Source organism: Oncorhynchus kisutch, linkage group LG4 (assembly GCF_002021735.2).
Source record: "Oncorhynchus kisutch isolate 150728-3 linkage group LG4, Okis_V2, whole genome shotgun sequence".
Lineage (NCBI taxonomy): Eukaryota > Metazoa > Chordata > Actinopteri > Salmoniformes > Salmonidae > Oncorhynchus > Oncorhynchus kisutch.
In genome coordinates, this window is record NC_034177.2 from 82945703 (window position 1) to 82964677 (window position 18975).

Genomic DNA, 18975 nt, shown 5'->3' on the forward strand with positions numbered 1-18975 from the left:
ACTTTATCCACATCTGAACATGCAAAAAACATTTAGACCATTTTCATTAAATTTTGGGTGTTATATTTAACTTGTGTACACCTGTGGTGTTCCCTTTGACCAGTCATTAGAAATGAATGGGTGAGACTACAATTAGTGTATGAAATTTAGTTCAGGCACATGCCCATTCATCAGATGGACACACTTCCTCTCCCAGACCCCCACATGATAAGGTATGTAGATGATGACAGAAAACACAAACTTAGCTTCCCCTTCTTAGCTTCCATGGCAACCCCCATGGGAACCTTTCCCCAATAGAATCTTTCCCCGAGGGAACCCCACCTGTTGGCATTCTCACAAACAATCACAACATTGTTTCAATAATATATAGAACTTTTCTTGCAGCTCTGGTATATAAAGCTTTTTTGAGGCATTGCTCACAATTCATTCTGTGGCAGCACAATGACCAAACTATATACTGTATGTGAGGCTCTTGTGTAACGGCATTCGAGAGAATAAGGTGAGGACCAAGGTGCAGCGTGGTACGTGTTCATAATTATTTTAATAGAACACTGAAAATACAAAAACAACAATGTGAACGAACGAAACCGAAACAGTTCTGCCTGGTACAGATACGAAACAGAAAACAACTACCCACAACCAGGCTGCCTAAGTATGGTTCTCAATCAGAGACAACGATTGACAGCTGCCTCTGATTGGGAACCATACCAGGCCAAACACATAGAAATACAAACATAGAATAAAACATAGAAGCCCGCCCCAACTCACCCCCTGACCATCCTAAAGCAGAGACATACAAAAGGAACTAAGGTCAGGATGTGACATCTTGATCATATCTTTGATCATGACACGGGTGAGGAGGAGAGTGTCCTTGTTAAACTTTGACACAAAGTAGTCTGTGATAAATAGCACAATATGTTTCATCTAAGTGTTTTTTATAGTCAAAATAATTCATACATTATGCTTTTTTTAAACTCAAAATCGAGTTGTATGAGCTCAGGTCAATGAGGTCAACAAGCCATGAATAGCAAATAGAAGTTCAAAACTTGTAATGTTCACAAGAACTTAAGTTGATAAAAAGATCTAACACAACATTAGGTGATAATATATGTATGATTGATTGTGTTGACAGTATAACGTAGTCAAGCACAAACACTGAGGGAGAAACGTTAGACAGCTATAATTTACATTTACAGTTTTTTCCAACTGCTTACACACCAAATCTTTTCATGTCACACGATTTTTGAAACCTCTCACTCAAAGTGCAAAACTACACACCAAATGTGAAAAACCATAAGCTATTTCTCAGCCTTTGACTCAGTTGTCAATTGCATAAAACACTTTATTCGAAATACTACACACAATTCTCAACCTAAAACACAAAAATCTAACAGGAAGTGTCTTGCTTTCCTTTTCCAAACACAACCAATCAAAATGCTACACTTATTCACCAGGTCACACACACACTCCTCACATGTGCAAACACTAATAGCTTAACTGATCACTAACCAATCACTGCTTTACTGTAGTATAGGCCTATAAATAGGTCAAAGGTCAGCTTACCTGTTTTGAACAATGGATGCCAACAATGGACAGAGAGCAAGAGGAGTAGGAGGGAGAGGAAGAGGACAAGGCCAAAGAAGAGAAAGAAGGAGAGGCATCTCTAATGAGATTAGGGCAACATTTGTTGATCATGTGATCAACCACGGTTTGACCATGAGAGAGGCTGGACTGAGAGTCCAGCCCAATTTGAGTCGATTTACAGTAGTGTCCATAATTTCGAACCTTCAGAAATGAGAACAGGTATGCAACTATCTAATGACTCTTTTAGCATTACAGTAATGTACTGTAAAATACGTATGACTTCATAGTATTGCATAAACATGTGTAACTCTAAGCCATCCATTTACTGCACTGCATTGAATGAATGAGGTTGGTTATCATGCTGTACTACATTTTTTTGTACATTGTTTGCAGTTCCTATGCTGAACACATACTGTGTTTGAATTCTGTACAGAGTGGAAAGGCAAAGACATCATGGAGGACGAGGACGCTTGTTTACAGATGTACAAGAGACAGCAATTATAAATATGGTTTTGGCCAACAATGCAATTAGGATTCGAGAGATAAGAGAGCATATCTTGAATAATGACACCATATTTAACAACATCAATGCTGTAAGCCTGTCGACCATACAACACATCCTCCAACGGCACCGAGTGACGATGAAACAACTTTACAAGGTGCCATTTGAGAAAAACTCAGACAAAGTCAAGAATATGCGACATGACTTCGTAGAGGTATGTATGCAACACTACTTCCAGTACTTCAGACATACCATATTTACTCATCTGTATATCCTTTTGTCTGTTACAGAGAATATTGGAGCTGGATGCCCATGTAATTCGCCATTAATTTATTTATGTGGATGAGGTTGGCTTTAACCTCACCAAAACTAGGCGCCGCGGAAGAAATGTAATAGGAAAGAGGGCAATTACCAATTTCTAAATCCCATAGAGGAATTCTTCTCAGCCTGGCGCTGGAAAGAGTATGATCGTCAACCCTATGCCCGCATGCCGCTTCTCCAGGCAATGGAGGATGCATGTGGGGACATAGAGGTTGCCTCTGTCCAAGGTTGGATACGCCATGCTAGGAGACCCTCGATGTTTGGCAAGAGAAAACGTATCTTGTGATGTGGACGAAGTATTGTGGCCAGACCCAGGCCGGAGAAGAGATGAAGCGTAGCTTAGCACTGGTGACCTTTACCTTCACCATCAGCCCGTAGTCAAACATAGTGAGACAAGACACACACTCACATCTAGGCTTTTGCTAAGACAAGAACAAAGTACTTTCGAGCAACAATTTCTCCTATGGTTTTTCAAAGAAGCAGAAACATATTTCTCAAAAAAATGGATCAAGCCTTTAATTTTTTGAATTTCTTTGAATGCCATGGAATTACATTTGACTTCCTTTTAATTCCTTTTAATTCAGACTCAAAACTGATATACAATCGACATGGGCTCTCATACATGCATATGTTTGGCCCATGGCTGGCACAGCCCACACTCAGTCAGACAAGACAGCGTTGACCACAAATCAGTGTGTGTTTGGGTCTGGTAGTCCCTGCTCTGATGTAGAGTTAGCAGGAAATACAAGTCCAGCTCTTGAAAAGGAGATTGATGTGGGTCTGTATGTGTGTGTGTGTGTGTGTGTGTGTGTATGTTAGCGTGCGTACGTGGATTGACACAGGCACACGGTATGGCCAAGATGTTTGTTTACAGTTTGACTGAGGCCTGAAAGATAGGGGATATTGGTTTTGGTTCACCAACGGAGGGCACATGGCCAGGGTAAATTGCTAGGTTGGGGAGGTCTGATTACCACAATGGTTGAATGCATGCATTCCCCTTCATACTGGGATTGTAACGCAAGCTGATGAACTCATAAAGCATCTCATTCTGGCCTCTGAATGTGTCTGAATGTGCACATCAGTGGAAAATTATCACTGGGCTTGGAAAACACACACACACACACACACACACACACACACACATACACACACACACACACACACACACACACACACACACACACACACACACACACACACACACACACACACACACACATGCTTCATTTTCAATCCTAATGTATACAATATACATTTGACAAAATATGCATGGTTTTGGTTTCCATCCCCAAATGCCAATTTGTGTTTGAAGCCCTTTTCTGTGACGTCTTGAAGATGGCTGTGGGTAGAAGTTGTTTTGGCTTTAGGCTCTCTTAATGAAGACTACCGGAATTAGGTTTGGTTAGATTGGCTTTATATTTAGTTTGGCATCTATGTATTAGGTTGCAGCTCGTTATACAGTAGGCCCATTGGTGTCATTATACATAATGTTATGGCCACAAAAGTAGCAGTTTAAGCAGAAGAATTTCACACCTGCAATGCATCTGCTAAATATGATATGTACAGAAAGCTCATCTTCAACATTCTGGATAGAAAAACTCCTGGCCCTACACATGGTAAATGTTGAAATCAAAACTCGTGGCCCTACACATGTTAAATTAGATAGAGAAAAAGGCCACACACAAATGGATATCTTATAAAGCTTTATAAAGGGGACATTCCCCCTTTATCTGTCTCCCTTTGTTCAATAGCACTTGATATGTTATTATTTTGGATGTGTGTAAAACCTCTCTGTTCAAATGGGATCAGAGTCCTGGCAGACTTCATGTGTTATTATTTTGGATGTGTGTCACGCCTGCTCCCGCTCTTCCCCCCCTGGCGCTCAAGGGCGCCAGGCTCCCCAGCATTACGCACTCCTGCCACCATCATTACGCACACCTGCCTTCCCTCCGTCACGTGCATCAGCGATTATTGGACTCACCTGGACTCAATCACCTCTGTCATTACCTTCCCTATATCTGTCTGGTTCCTCGCTCTGTTCCCTGCTTCAGCATTAATTGTTGTTTGTCTTTGTTTACCCGTGGGCTGACGCTGTTCTGTTACCTTTCTGTTTCTGATTAAATGTTGACTCCCAGTACCTGCTTCTCATTTCCGGCATCGGTCCTTACAGATGTGTGTAAAACCTCTCTGTTCAAATGGCATCAGAGCTCTGACAGACTGTTGACTTTGGAGAGAGAGAGAGGAGATGTTAAAAGGTTATAGGAGCTGTCTGCCCCCTCCTTTGAACAGGGCCAACAACACGGCCAACAACACGGCCAACAACACGGCAAGCAACATGGCCAGCAACACGGCCAGCAACATGGCCAGCAACACGGCCAGCAACATGGCCAGCAACATGGCCAACAACACAGCCAGCAACACGGCCAGCAACATGGCCAACAACACGGCCAGCAACATGGCCAACAACACGGCCAGCAACATGGCCAACAACATGGCCAACAACACGGCCAGCAACATGGCCAGCAACACGGCCAGCAACACGGCCAGCAACATGGCCAACAACACGGCCAGCAACACGGCCAGCAACACGGCCAGCAACATGGCCAGCAACACGGCCAACTTCACGGCCAGCAACACAGTAAGGAATAGCCAGCAACACAGTGAGCAAGAATAGCCAGCAACACGTCCAACAACACGTCCAGCAACACTGGGTGAAAGTGCCATCCTGCCTGTACTGTGTGTGTGTGTGTAGGTGTGTGTATTTGCGTGTGTGTATGTGTGTTCCCTGTTGCCAGCAGTCTGAGAGCTATCTGGAATTTCCATCCGTGCTCAGGCCTTTCAGGAATGCTGAACTGTCCCCTTCATTGAAAGGCTACCCAGCTTTGAAGACTGGGGCTGCGTCCTAAATGGCACCCTATTCCCTATGGAATCATTGCACTAGTTTTGACTAGGACCCAAGGGGTGCAGTATATAGGGGATAGGGCACCGTTTGGGTTGTGCCCTAGGACTAGGGGGTGTGCTTGGCCTAACAGCTTGGAGAAATCAAATGTGTGTGTGTGTGTGTGTGGCCAGGCATTGTGCCACCACAAACACCCGTCTCCCCACTGTTGACTTAACCACAGTAGGAGGCGTGCGCCTGCGCACACACACACACACACACACACACACACACACACACACACACACACACACACACACACACACACACACACACACACACACACACACACACACACACACACACACACACACACACACACACACACACACAGGACACACACTGCGTTGAAATCCACTCCCATCATGTTCCCTTCTGACATGACAGGAAATGAGAATTCCTGCAAAGGAGAAAATAAAATAATATGAACTTGGAATCTCTCTGAAAGCAAATAAACATCACCCACAGTCTCCAAGTCTCACATCACCAACACTCTCCAAGTCTCACAGCACCCAGGGTTAAACTCTACTCCAAAACTTTGCTTCAGAACACTGTCATCCTCGTCTGGCACTCTTGATCACCGTCTATCATTTGCTCATACTTGGATGAGCTTTCTTGATTGTTTGGTCATACGATGTGCCAACCACTGCGGTCTATTCAACCACGAGGGATGGGGTCATGCTGCAAAACCTGCAGCAAAGCAGGTTTGGCCCCGGTTGATATACATCGATGGAAGACACCAACGCAACCCCCCCCCCCATCAACCTCTCTCCTGTCTTCTCTAACTCTTTCCCAGATGGTTGATGTACATTGGAAAGTTATCTTAGTTAACTAGGGGGTAAAGTCAAAGTAAGCATTGAATGTAATTGTCCAATAAGAACAGCAGGGTAAGAAATAAAGCTTGTAAGTCAAAACAGCATCGATACATGTTCAAATATCCACATTAGTTTACCAGCCTACTCGGTATGCATGGACATCACCTGATGCATCACAAAGTAATGTGCAACCTGGGATGTCTGGAGCCGTTTGGTGTCCCTGGGACAGTTCAGTGTCCTGACTTCCATATTCCGTCCAAAGCCCAGAGTTACGACCACTAAGCTCTGTGGGAACCAAATCAAACAGCCCTAAAAACAATAGAGAGGAGGAGAGGGGGAAGATTTAAGAGGTTGCACCGTAAAAACAATCTGCCAACCCAGCAAACGGAACCAAGGAGCATCTCCTCCAGCTGGAGAAGGAATAAAAACAGGGAGAGATGAAGAAAGGGTTGAAGGGATAGAAAGAGAGGCTGAGAGAAAGAGAGAGAGAGATAGAGAGAAAGAACACGTGTGTGTGTGTGTGTGTGTGTGTGTGTGTGTGTGTGTGTGTGTGTGTGTGTGTGTGTGTGTGTGTGTGTGTGTGTGTGTGTGTGTGTGTGTGTGTGTGTGTGTGTGTGTGATGATTCACTCATGTATAATCCCTTGTTAATGATGTTAGTTAATTATGTGGGAGAGTAATGAAGAGGGATCTAATAAACACAACACTATATATCCTTCCTAGTGCGGGTTTATCCCCTGATTAGAGCCAGTTTATCTCCTGATTAGAGCCAGTTTATCCCCTGATTAGAGCCGGTTTATCTCCTGATTAGAGCCAGTTTATCTCCTGATTAGAGCCAGTTTATTCCCGGCCAGTTTATCCCCTGATTAGAGCCAGTTTATCCCCTGATTAGAGCCAGTTTATCCCCTGACTAGAGCCAGTTTATCCCCTGATTAGAGCCAGTTTATCCCCTGAGTAGAGCCAGTTTATCCCCTGAGTAGAGCCAGTTTATCCCCTGACTAGAGCCAGTTTATCCCCTGACTAGAGCCAGTTTATCTCCTGATTAGAGCCAGTTTATTCCCAGCCAGTTTATCCCCTGATTAGAGCCAGTTTATCCCCTGATTAGAGCCAGTTTATCTCCTGACTAGAGCTACTTTATCCCCTGACTAGAGCCAGTTTACCTCCTGACTAGAGCTACTTTATCCCCTGACTAGAGCCAGTTTATCTCCTGACTAGAGCTACTTTATCCCCTGACTAGAGCCAGTTTATCTCCTGATTAGAGCCAGTTTATCTCCTGACTAGAGCTACTTTATCCCCTGACTAGAGCCAGTTTATCTCCTGACTAGAGCTACTTTATCCCCTGACTAGAGCCAGTTATCTCCTGATTAGAGCCAGTTTATCTCCTGACTAGAGCTACTTTATCTCCTGACTAGAGCTACTTTATCCCCTGACTAGAGCTACTTTATCCCCTGACTAGAGCCAGTTTATCTCCTGACTAGAGCTACTTTATCCCCTGACTAGAGCTACTTTATCTCCTGACTAGAGCTACTTTATCCCCTGACTAGAGCCAGTTTATCTCCTGACTAGAGCTACTTTATCCCCTGACTAGAGCCAGTTTATCTCCTGACTAGAGCTACTTTATCCCCTGACTAGAGCCAGTTTATCTCCTGACTAGAGCTACTTTATCCCCTGACTAGAGCCAGTTTATCTCCTGACTAGAGCTACTTTATCGCCTGACTAGAGCCAGTTTATCTCCTGACTAGAGCTACTTTATCCCCTGACTAGAGCCAGTTTATCTCCTGACTAGAGCCAGTTTATCCCCCGACCAGAGCCAGTTTACCCCCTGACTAGAGCCAGTTTATCCCCTGACTAGAGCCAGTTTATCTAGAGCCAGTTTATCCCCTGACTAGAGCCAGTTTATCTAGAGCCAGTTTACCCCCTGACAATAGCCAGTTTGAAGAATCATACCAGAGAAGTCAAAAAGAGCTGAAAGCACTGTACCCTGATTAGCCTTCTTGAAGCATTGTCGAAAGACGCAATTATAGCCCAGAGAGGGAGACATCAAAGCAAGCAGTAAACGTTTCTAGTGCCTATGCAAACATGTATGCCACAATGGATCAGGGTTGGGGTAAATTCCATTTCAATGGAGTCATTTTGAGAAAGGAATGGAGGTTTCAATGAAATGTTTTGTAGTATTAACACTGTGACTTTCTTCCCTATGGTAAAATAGGATATACCCTTGACAGATACAGTAAATGCATCCAGTTTGCAGAATAAGACTTGTGTGTGTGTGACCTGAGACCATCTGATCCGACTGGATGTGGGGTTTAATGTTGCTGGCAAGTGGGGGAAACAAGTTGAGGAGCTTGTCCATTCAACCAGGCTTGAAATGATTGACATTTCCCTTCTGCCCGTGGGCATGAAGCTAGAAGCTGTGAGAGAGGTGGCCCTAGAAAAGATTCAACATCTGCTTGCAAATGTGCCTCTCCCACAGAAGGTTCTGAGGGAAATTAATAACAAAACTGTTAAAATGGTGAGAAAGCGGCTATGCTTAAACACACACCACGTAACGTTGTCTTCCTGAGCCAATAGATAGAGGGGTTTAGGTATCCCGAAATATTGAGTGGATTTACACTGCTACCAGGCTGACTCACCTTTTCAACATGCTCAACATTGACGACGTGACAGTTAAGGAGTTAGCCTCTCTACATCTGGACCTACGGAGGACGAAGGTTCCACTGGCCAGGGACACAGAGGACAACTTCCTAGGCTTCAGGACGAAGGCCAATGGAAAATTGAACACTCGTGCTGCGGGTTATGGAGTCCAGTCAGACTGGCAGGACCTCAACAACCTGTGCAACAGGACCGGAGCTCAGGTGGACACCGACTGATATGCAAACTGAGCCAGTGACGGCCTCTGATGCAGTTGTGGCAGATCGCGGTGTTGTTGTGGAGGCTTCTGTCACCCATGATGGAACATCTCAACCTACATCCAGGACGACACTCATTGGTATAATTTTCTATTCTACATGAGCCAAATGTAATGGAGTCCATTGCCCATGTTGTGAATGGCTGCTGTTCATACAAGGATTTGTACATTGCTAGACATGACTGCCTTGTTGATCTGATAACCAGCGCGGTGAGACAGGTAGTCTCACCAACAGCACAAAAGGGGAAGCTGGTTTGATGTTGATGAATACACCTGTGTGCCAAATACACCAGATATTGTTGTTGTTTGGGGAGGCCAGGGGGAGGTGCTCATTTTGGAAGTGGGCTGCTCATTGGACACCTACATGGAGCAGGCTTTTGCTGAGAACCTGCTTAAATACCAGCCCCTAGAGGCATGCTGGGACAGCCTGGGGTGGAGGTGCAAGCTGGTGGTTCTGATATTTGGCAGTCTCAGCCACGTACACAGGCTTGCAGTGTGTGACCTCCAGACTGCAGGACTGACAAAAACTAGGGCAAAGCAATTTGCTAGGTACTGCTCTGTTTCAGCTGTCATGGGCAGCCTAGTTGTTTGAAAAATTAGGTGCTTTCTGTACCCTTGAATGCCATGTGTACAGGGACCTCAGGGACCTGAAATAGGGACCTGAAATATTTGGATCCTTTTTTTGTAAATTTGATTGGTGGATTCAAATAAATTATTTAAAATATGTGTGTGTGTGAATTTGGTATTTTACTAGGATCCCCATTTGCTGTTGCAAAAGCAGCAGCTACTCTTCCTGGGGTCCATACAAAACATGACACGATAGAGATGTTGCTCTCAGTTTTTTTTAAAGTCTCATGCAATAATGGCTCTATAGAATACTGTATGCCTTCTGGAATCTGTTTTGCATTTGGGGACTTAGAAACGACCCCTGGTGGCATGTCTTGTGGGGTAAGTGTGTAACGGTTCGGTAACTACAGGCTCTGGGAGACAGTAAGCAAGTAGGGTGAGGATTTAATAATAAAGAGACATGAAACTTAACAACAACAGTATAACAATATAATGGGAATGAAACTGAGGAAGTGGCCGATATTTGTGGTGTCAAAAAAGCAGAACATCTCTTTATTACGGACAGACCTCTCCCCATCTTTACAACCATTCAAGCTATGTTTTTTCACCATGACAGTTTACAATCTAAGGTTACACCAAGTAATACAGTCTCCTCAACAGCCACATCATTCATTACCAGATTCAGCTGAAGTCTAGAGTTTAGGGAATTATTTGTATCACATACATTGCTCTTAGTTTTAGAGATGTTCAGGACCAGTTTATTCCTGGCCACCCATTCCAAAACTGACTGCAACTCTTTGTGAAGGGTTTCAGTAACTTCAGGAGCTGTGGTTGCTGATGCGTATATGGTTGAATTATCAGATTACATGGACACACATGCTTTGTTCAATTCCAGTAGCAAGTCATTGGTCAAAATAGAAAAGAGTAGAGAACCTATTGTGTGTGTGTATGTGTGTGTGTGTGTGTGTGTGTGTGTGTGTGTGTGTGTGTGTGTGTGTGTGTGTGTGTGTGTGTGTGTGTGTGTGTGTGTGTGTGTGTGTGTGTGTGTGTGTGTGTGTGTGTGTGTGTGTGTGTGTGTGAGAGAGTGTGTGTGTGTCTACAATTGAATTTCATCGACAGACCACGTCCCTCTTACAGAACAGTGTACCAGCATACATAGATAGATAGAAATGGAGAGAGGGTGAGATGTAATCACAGATCACACAATAGCTAAGAAAATATAATTCAGCGTTTCCCAAACTCGGTCCTCTGGACCACAATGGGTTCACGTTCTGATTGAAATGATCAAAGCTTGATGATTGGTTGATTATTTGAAACACTGCTGTAATTGCAGAATTGTTCAATTTAAAATGAGAAAATGTATATAAATATACACATTTACTGTCATAAAGAAGAAGAAAACACACTCCTACTGTCTTGTCACAGTAAATACCCAAGTTACTGTGCATGTAAAGCATTATAGAAGTCCCAGAATGTCTCACATTGTTGCTATAAAAATCTATTTTTCTGTGTGAAATGCCCAGAAACTGACATTTTCCTAAAGGGTTTCTCCCATCTGTCTATAGCCAGAAGATTATGAGTATTTTTCTCTGCTGGCTCATTTCTCTGAGTATATCCCAAATGATACCCTGTCAACTGCTTTTCAACAGGACTCAGGTAAAGGTCAAGTTCAGGTAAAAAGTAGTGCACTAAATATGGAAATGGTAGGCCATTTAGGATGTCACCATCAAGTTGATGACTCAGAGTTGGAGGTTTGATTCCCACAGAGCACCACATACACACTACTGAATATACATTATGTTGTTAACTGTGTTAACAACAGTGTTAACTGTAAACTCTATGTCATGAAATTGGATTCAAGTGTCTGCTAAATTACCAAATTATATATATTTTTGTTGATTCTAAAATTCTGTTAGGTAGTATGTATTTCCCAATATATACACACTTTATTGGGGTAGTCTGGATTGTCCATCTGTACATCTCTACAGATGGACCTACTATCAACAATTGATTGATTACTTTATTTTGTGGTGCCTAAAAGTGTTAATCTGTGATCTACGAAATGCTCTTAATCTATGAGCCGGAGATCGATTGCTCTGGTCTCCACCCATATTCCTGGGGAAAATCGCGGTCTTTTCTCATTGAACTAAACGTTGAATTGAGAATACAACACCGTATCACTGTCGTGATTATTTCTCCCCTGTTTTCAGGTACTTTCTTGATGATAAAAATAGTAATTTAAATGTTATAACTCGCTAACATGTCAAGAGTGTTTAAGGTGTGTTTTAGTAACGTCTTGAGGAAGTTAGAGTTAAGTTTGAAGAGAGTAATATTAGCCCTGCTCGGTTGAAGTGAAGAATAGCATCGTACTGAGAGTAGCTGCCATTTTATGTTGATTGTGAATGAACATGCGCGTTGTTAATAAGATATTTTGCTATGTTATTTGTATAGGCTGTAGTGAGGAAAGTGTTGCTGTTCGAGGGAAGTTGGAAGTTAGTGGTTAAGTACGTGTCAACTGAGGCCATTGATCGACCATCAGAGACAGTAAGGACCAAGGAGTCAACTCCTGCACAGTAAAAGTTCCTCCTGTTCTGTCAACATGACAAGCGCCTTGGAAGAACTACAGGAAGAGGTAGTAGGAGAATTGCACACCCTGACTAAAGACAAATTACTAGAGATATGTGATTTCCTTGAAATATCAGGCGAACAGAGAAGAGATGTTAAAGACAAATCCCGCATATCATTAATGACTCGCATTATGATGTTCCTTGAAAGAGAGGAAGTCGCAGAGTTAGAAGATGGCGGCATGTCGGAATTGTTGCTACTTAGAGACGAAATGACAGAGATGATCAGTGGCATAGATAACAAAACAGGGCAAATTGACCATGATATTGAACCAGCCGGAACACATCACAGAATAGAGGAACTGAGAACTGTAACCCCACAACAAGGGGTGGGAACTGAGCAGATTACTGCAGCCAAATCCAGTGATTCTCTGCGTCAGCCCCAACACCATGCCAATCTTCAGGGGAGCGTGCCGCTCTCACCCAATGCACAGCCCAGCTCATACTGGCGCAAAGAGTTAAAAATTTCTGGTCAGATAGGTGAACCGGGCCAGAAAGAAAAACTGATTTTTTCCAGCCTTGTCCATCAGATTGAAAATGGACTTAACAGAGGATATCCTGAGGTAGAAATAGTAGACGCAGTAGTCAGGGCTATTTCTCCAGGCTCACAGCTACGCAGCTACTTGGAAGGTAAACCCCAGCTAACTCTTCCCACACTTAGATGTATCCTGCGTTCCCACTTCCAAGAGAAGAGTGCAACAGAGCTTTACAAACAGCTAGCTTCAGAAGCACAGCATAGCAAGGAGACCCCTCAAAGTTTCCTGATGCGCGTTTTAGATTTGAGGCAAAAAGTACTGTTTGCATCCCAGGAGTCAGAATCAGGGCTTAAGTATGACCCTGCTCTAGTACAGAGCATGTGTTTTCACACAGTCCTTACGGGTCTCCAGAGTGACAGTATCAGGATAGACATGCAGCCTCTCCTGCTAGAGAGCAAAACATGAGATGAGGTTTTGCTAGAGAAGCTTAACATTGCTTGTGCTAATGAGATAGAAAGACGAAACAAAAAGCGGTTTAATGCCCCACAGCCTGCTACAACTGTAAGTGTAGTCCAGTTAGAAGATACGCCATCTGCAAAGTGTCCTGTGAAGGAAGCCAAAACTACGATACCCGCAGGACTGTTAACAGAGTTAGCTGAACTTAAGACAGGTGTAGCTTCTCTAAAAGGTTACAGTGCAGAGATTGCTCAGATTAAAGAGACATTACAGCAGCCTATGTTTCAGTCACCGCCTTGTGCCTATGCCCCACCCCCAGTTAGGAGGCCAAATATGCTGGGACCCCCAGCCACCTGTTTCCCAGCAGCAGTATTACAGCAACTACAGTCGGTCCCAAGCACCTGACCCTGCGCAGCATCAATATGCACCTAACCGGTATACCAACCACTCTGCTCAAGCTCCAAGGAGGTGTTTTGTCTGCCAGCAGGCCAGAACAGATGCACGCTGCACACACTCCACTGTGGGAGTGGAGAACACTTTCAAGCTGGATGTAAAATCCGGGGAGCCAGACCATCAAGGGAGGCCCCTTTAAACGGAAACGGGTTACCGCTGAGGGACGAGTGTTAACCGTAGCTACCAAAAAGTCCCAGAAATGTGCAAATTGTGCCAGAGAAGATTCATTTGAGAACCTGAAACAATGTTCATCATGTAAAGAGACACTGTACTGTTCCAAAGTATGTCAAAACCAACATTGGACTAAACATAAGGAAAAATGCACTCACCTGAAAAGTGACTCTACCAGTGAAAGGGTTTCCTGCACAGAGGAAAATGCCCACTCATTACCATCCCTAGCTCAAGGTTGCCACCACCATAAGGTCACCTCGCTAGTCGGCAGACAGTGCCTTATTGAGTGTCACCTGAATCGCCACCACCTCCAAGCTCTATGGGACACAGGCTCTCAGGTATCGGTCATTGATGAACGATGGAAAGAGGAATCTCTCCCAAATGCAAGGCTGAGAGATGTTTCAGAAATCCTGGACTCACCTGATGATCTAAGGTTGACTGCAGCAAATGGGACTGAAATGCCGTACCTGGGATGGATTGAAACAACTTTTCGGCTAGCCTCTGAAACTGACCAAACAAAGGAATTGATCATCCCGGTGCTGATAATGAAAGGCTGTCACCTATCTCATCCCATCATAGGTTTCAATGTTATCGAGCACATCCTGACAATGACCGAAAAGACTAAACGATACAGTACAGTAAAAACAGCTTTCCCAAGCCTCAATAGAAACAAGGTGAGAGCTTTTATACAGGCTGTTAGCGCAGAACAGACAGATGAATACGCAGTGAAAACCAAGAAAGAGAAGGTTGCTGTACCAAAACACAGTAGCATTCAGATTGAGTGCCATGTAGCTTCCCAACCTTTCAAAGATGACATGACAATGCTTTTCCAGCCAGACCTGAACCCGCAGTGGCCAGACGACCTTGAGTTCTTTGACACACTAGTCAGAGTCAGGAAAGGTGTTTTTCCAGTTATCCTGCTTGATGTCTCTAACCCCACTGACCACGACATTGCCCTGCTAGGACGCACAATAATCGGTACAGTACAAACCATTATGACTGTGTTACCTGCCCAAGTCTTTGAAAAAACTGTCACCTCAGCCACAGTGAATCACACCAGCGTTCGAACCCCATGTACTGCTACTGAACAGTGGGATCCACCAGTAGGTTTAACTCACCTAACCGAAGAGCAGAGAGAGGTTGTTAGGCAAATGCTTAGAGAAGAGTGTCACTCCTTCTCCAGATCAGACAATGACATTGGCTGCATTGAACGATTGAAAATGACTATTTCTCTAAAGGACTCTGAACCAGTAAAGCGCACATACATGTCAGTGCCCAGGCCACTGTATCAGGAGATGAAGGGTTACATTTATGACCTCATAGTCCAGGGCTGGGTTAGGAAGTCAAACTCTTCATATTCTTCACCTGTCGTGTGCGTTCGTAAGAAGGACGGGACCCTCCGGTTGTGTATAGATTACAGAGACCTGAACAGAAAGACACATCCCGACCGCCAAGCCCATCCCTCGGGTCCAAGACATCATGGACAGTTTAGGTGGTAATTCCTGGTTCTCCCTCTTAGATCAGGGGAAAGCGTATCACCAGGGGTTCATCTCTGAAGAAAGCAGACCACTGACAGCATTTGTGACACCGTGGGGACTCTATGAGTGGATACGTATGCCATTCGGCCTCATGAACGCTCCTGCAGCTTTTCAGCGGTGTATGGAGGAGTGTTTGGAAGGGCTCCGGGATAACATCTGCATTCCTTATCTGGACGACACGCTTGTTTTCAGTAAAACATTCAACAGCCATGTGAATGATGTGCGAAAAGTTTTGCAGCGTCTCAGAGAGTATGGCATTAAACTCAAGCCAAGTAAGTGTGATCTCTTTAAACCCCAGGTCCGTTATTTGGGCAGAATAGTGTCTGCAGAGGGCAGCCGAGTTGACCCAGCCGATTTTGAAGCAGTAAGAGCATTGAAAGAAATCAGACCAGAGACTGTGGGCCAGCTCAGAAAAATGCTTGGTTTACTCACTTACTACAGACAGTACATCAAAGACTTTTCTAGGAGTGCCAGCTGCCTGTATGACCTCCTGAAAGCAGATTCAGAGAAATTACCTGACCACCCACGGAAAACAAAAACAAAGAAAGTAAGTCATGTGGTGCCCTCAAACAAGCCAATCCTGTGGACTGACCAGCATCAACAGGCACTTGAACAGCTGATTGAGTGTTTGCTTCACCCACCAGTTTTAGGTTTCCCTGATTTCACTCAGCCATTTGTTGTACACACTGATGCGTCACACCAAGGCTTGGGAGCAGTTCTTTATCAAAAGCAAGAGGGGAAGCTTAGGGTCATTGCTTATGGCTCTCGAACCTTAACAGCAGCTGAGAAGAACTATCACTACCACTCGAGCAAGCTAGAATTTCTAGCTCTAAAATGGGCAATCACTGATAAGTTCCATGACTATTTGTACTATGCTCCGACCTTCACTGTATACAGCGATAACAACCCGCTCTGCTACATTCTGTCTACTGCAAAACTGAACGCAACCACTTCCAGGTGGGTTGCAGACTTGGCTGATTTCCACTTTACAATAAAGTACAGGCCAGGCAGAGAGAACGGTGATGCAGATGCTTTGTCAAGGATGCCACTAGATGTAGAGTCACTGATGAGAGAATGTTCTGAGGAGCTTCCACCAGACACCATCGCCGCCACGATACAAGCAGTTGAGGTACAGAAAGAGGCTGTTGTACCTTGGTCATTTTCAGCTGCATCTATGTCAGTATCAGCTGAAGGTGAGAAAACCACTGCAACAACCAGCTCGATCCCAAAAGATGGGATAAGAGAAGCACAAGAATCTGATCCGGTCATCCGTCCTGTGCTCAATTTCAAACTGTCTGGATCCAGACCGCCAGTTAAAGAGCAAAAGAAATACATTCCAAAGACAAAATGCCTATTCAGAGAATGGAACAAATTGACAATAGACAGTGATGGCATTCTGTACAGAATCACTACAGCCCGCAAGCAGTTAGTTCTACGAGAGCAGTACAAAGGCAAAGTGATGGAAGAGTTGCACAATAACATGGGACACCAAGGTACTGACCGCACTGTATCACTAGTACGTGACCGCTTCTTCTGGCCATATATGCAATCTGACATCGAGCACTATGTGACTAAAACTTGTAGCTGTGTCAAGCAGAAAAAGCCAGCCCATGCAACAAGAGCTCCTCTGACAAACATTGTGACAACACAGCCATTTGAACTGGTATGTATTGACTTCCTTCATCTCGACAGATGCAAAGGGGGATATGAGTACATCCTCGTGATTGTTGATAATTTTACACGTTTCACTCAAGCCTACGCCACCACATCAAAATCAGGTAAAACTGCTGCAAATCTCATCTTCAATGACTTTGCCCTGAAGTTTGGGTTCCCGTCCCGCATCCACCATGACCAAGGGGGAGAATTTGAAAATCAGTTGTTCCATCAGTTAAAGAAACTCAGTGGCATGGCGGGGTCCAGGACAACACCCTATCACCCGATGGGAAACGGTCAAGCGGAACGCATGAACAGAACATTGTTGCAAATGTTAAAGACACTAACTGAGACACAAAAGTCAAATTGGAAGGAGTCTCTGAACAAACTGGTTTATGCCTATAACTGCACCCGTTGCGAAGTGACTGGCTATTCACCATTTTATCTTCTGTTTGGGAGATCACCCAGGCTTCCAGTTGATATGCTCTTTGGATTGTGCACAGAGGCAGGTTCCAGTAACCAGCGAGAATACGTGGAGAACTGGAAACGAGGGATGGAAGAAGCATACGCCATTGCAAATGAAAATGCTCAGAAAGCCGCTGAAAGAAGTAAGAAGTACTATGACGCTACAGCCTGGCGAGCGAGTTCTGATTAAAAACCTGACACCAAGAGGAGGACCAGGAAAACTCCGTAACTATTGGGAAGATACAATTCACACAGTGGTGAGACAAATGGGTTCAGATCTGCCGATTTATGAATTGAGACCAGAAAAGGGTAGGGGACGCTCCAGGGTCCTGCACAGAAATCTGCTCATGTCCTGTGACCACTTACCTTTTGAGACACAACCAGAAATGACCAAAGTGGACAGAAGTCAGAAAACGAGGAGACACCAGCCTGCATCACAGACTCTAGATTCTGATGAAGATAGTGGGGATGAATATGACCTTCATCATGAGCCGCTACAGGTTCCCACATCTCCTACAGTACCTGAGGAGAGGAATGCTGAACCAGCGAGAGAGTGGGAACACAGGCCCCCAACAGTGAAACAGACAGTTGCAGTGCCAGTCCCTGATACGCTACCAGCACAGCCTCTTGTTGAAAAGCGGCTGGAGGAGACAACAACAGTTAAAGACCTGCCTGCTGAGGAGAGTAACTTGCCTGCTGAAAATTTGCCTGATGATCGTCCACCAAGTGCCTTTCCTTCATATACTGATGCTGCTGAACCTGAGGAACCAGCCTACCAGCTGCCACAAAGAGAGAGACACCCTCCAAGACGTATCACCTATGATCAGCTTGGTATCCCTTCCTGCTACAGTATACAGCCACAGTTATTCCCTGTCTACTCTGCACCAGGACTGGTTCCATGGCTGCCATCACTACAGCAATGTTACTTTCAGCCACCTTACATGTATGGGCTTCAGCAAACATGAGACTACAGAGTTGACATGTTTGACCATGGACTACTGTCTGATTTCACAGACTGTCAAGAGACAATTTGCAGACTATGCATATAGATCATTAAAATTGATGGACTGTTGATCAATAGTATGAGAAAATACTGCTTATGTTATATAGCTGGTCAACAGATATGGACTGTGAATATAACTTGTTAGTTATATTTTAACTGTGACCCTTGACCTCTGTTCAAGTACTACCTTACAGAAGAGGATTTTCTAGGTCCAGTGCATACGGACTTTTGAAGAAGACAATGTTGGTAATGTTGGGACATTTATTTTGTCGGGGAGAGTGTGACAGGTTAAAGGAAATATTCATAGCCTGTTATAAATTGAAAAGTATTAGTAAGTTCACAGTATGTGAGGATCTTAAAACATCTAAGGTTAAAAAGATGCATTCAGTATTAGTTGATAGAGATTGATAACATTCATATAATTGTGTTAAAGTTCAAATCTGTCAAAGGGTATGAATTGTGAGAGTAATGTGTAAATGTTATATTGATTACTTGATTTTGTG